This window comes from Mytilus galloprovincialis, chromosome 9 (assembly GCF_965363235.1).
Source record: "Mytilus galloprovincialis chromosome 9, xbMytGall1.hap1.1, whole genome shotgun sequence".
Taxonomy (NCBI): Eukaryota; Metazoa; Mollusca; class Bivalvia; order Mytilida; family Mytilidae; genus Mytilus; species Mytilus galloprovincialis.
In genome coordinates this window covers 9,181,020-9,183,158 of record NC_134846.1, presented here as the reverse complement: position 1 = coordinate 9,183,158, position 2,139 = coordinate 9,181,020, and the positions used below count along the sequence as shown (strand labels likewise).

At 25.2% G+C, this 2,139-nt stretch overlaps 1 long non-coding RNA gene across 1 annotated transcript; it reads right to left on the bottom strand.

The window, feature by feature from the left end:
• Window positions 1-297: 297 nt before the first annotated feature.
• On the bottom strand, window positions 298-981 carry LOC143046616 (uncharacterized). The gene is made up of 2 exons (XR_012969186.1): window positions 848-981; window positions 298-413 (listed from the first exon to the last, which is right to left on the bottom strand). It is a non-coding gene; the product is annotated as an uncharacterized LOC143046616 (long non-coding RNA).
• Between the last annotated feature and the right edge of the window lie 1,158 nt (window positions 982-2,139).

Sequence of the window (2,139 nt, the reverse complement as noted above, 5' to 3'; positions counted from 1 at the left end):
GTTTGTTGATCACAGTTGAATCAACATATATTTTGTTTACTTTTGTCAGATTGATGTCTCATTGACATAAATCTATTTTTTGTTTTCATTGAACACGTTATATTATATAATTTGTCATGGTTTTACTTACAGAAAGGTATTCTTTTTTCTAATTTAAAATATCTTTGTGCATTTTTTTAGAAGTATTTCTTAATCTCATGTTTGATCACATGTACCGTCAGACATTTTTTCTGCATAGTTTTTTAACTGTTTTTCTTTTGCTGCCTTATATCTGTCTATATAATTAGTCAAACTATACAAGATAGAATTACAATTATAAATGCAAAACATTTATTCAATATTTTCATATCACTGTTCTTTTTCAAAGTTTCCTTAGTTCCATTCTTTTTATTTCCTTTGACATCTGCTGGCTTCTGTAAAATAAGGTGTAAACAAATTAGTCCTTCAGTTTAGTGACCAAACAAGTGGAGCTTCAGTTAGTTAATTTAGTCAAAATTACACAATAAACTATTTCTCTTCATTAAATCCAGTGGTTTTACAAAAAAAATATTGAAATGTGTTAACTTATCAGTGTTAATGGATTGTAAAGTAACAATTGTAGCTATTTTATACATCTAGAGTTTTTTATATTATCAAACAAGTGTAACGGTAGATTTCACCAGTTTTTAAAATAAGACATGTATACTGTACACTAGAGTTTTCTCAACTTAACTTTAAAGAGTAGGCAGTCATGAAGAACCTGTAACATTTTCTTGGTCTCACAAAGAAAAAAAGTTTCGTTATGGTTATTGATCATCTTTGCGCAAATACATGTAAATGTAGATTGAGGATTTTAAATTATCAATACCTTCAAAAAATTTGCTCTTCCAGGATGGTTGTAGTCATTTATAAGCTTATATTCTTCTTTAAAATCCCCATTTCCATTCTCCCTTTTAATCTGCATTTCAGAAAATGTATCATAAATTTTGGTACGTCTAATTGATCCTATAAAAGTTAAAATAAACATAAATAAAATATAAGTAAGAAAAAGTCACATTGTAATAGTCAGCTACAAAGGCCACAACATTCAAAAGTGAACATCAATGCGAGCACTATATAATGCTATAAATGGGACCGAGGTACAGCTCTAATCACTGTCATTTAATAAAATAAAGTATTTTACATAACCAAAATTAATGTTTGAAAAATATTGTTAAAACATTTTTTATTAAATATTTTTTGTAAATGTATTCATAATATTATTTTAAAATGTTGTTAAAATATTAGCAACAAAATGTTTTATAAATTCATTTTCTCAATATTAAATGCAAAACGTTTTTAATTGTTTTTGGGTAAATGTGTTCATAATATTATTTCAAAATGTTGTCAAAATATAAGCAAAAAAATGTTTTATCAATTCATTCTCTCAATATTAAAAGCATAACGTTTTCAAAATGTTTTCATCAAATATATGAAGAAATGTTGTTAAAATATCGCAAAGGCATGTTATTTAAACATTTCATGAAACATTTTTAGAAAATATTTTGAAAACATCAGAGTAATATTGTTAAGAGTGTTCTACTTATATACTTTTAAAATGTTTTTCAGAGGTAGAACCTACATATCATCTGAACATTTACAAAACATTCAAACAAAATATCTTAAAAAATATTATCGAAAACATTTTTATGAATATTCTTACATCATTGTAAAAATATTTTCAAAAAATGTTTTAAATAAATGTTTTAAAAATCAAAGACAAAATATGTACATAACATCACGAAAATATTTGTTTGAAAACGTTTAGATAAGACATTTATACAACCTTATAAAAATGTTTTGAAAATGTTTTGTGCTACCTGGGTTAATGATAAGTGAACTGTATTTAACCTACATTTTTAATAACGTAAATCATTATTTCTAATTATCGAATTTGCATTTATTATTACTGACCAGAGATTTGTTTGTATGATAAACGGTTTGTTCATGTCATAACCCTGAAAAGTGTTTTATAGTAAGATATATATGTGTTGTCCTTATCCATACTAACATAGATTTTTATTTTGAAAGGTGTAAGACATAACTAAAGGTCTTTCATCTTATCGATACTTAAGTGTTGCAAAAGTTATTCTTGTGAAATATGGTTTAAAGACGTTAACA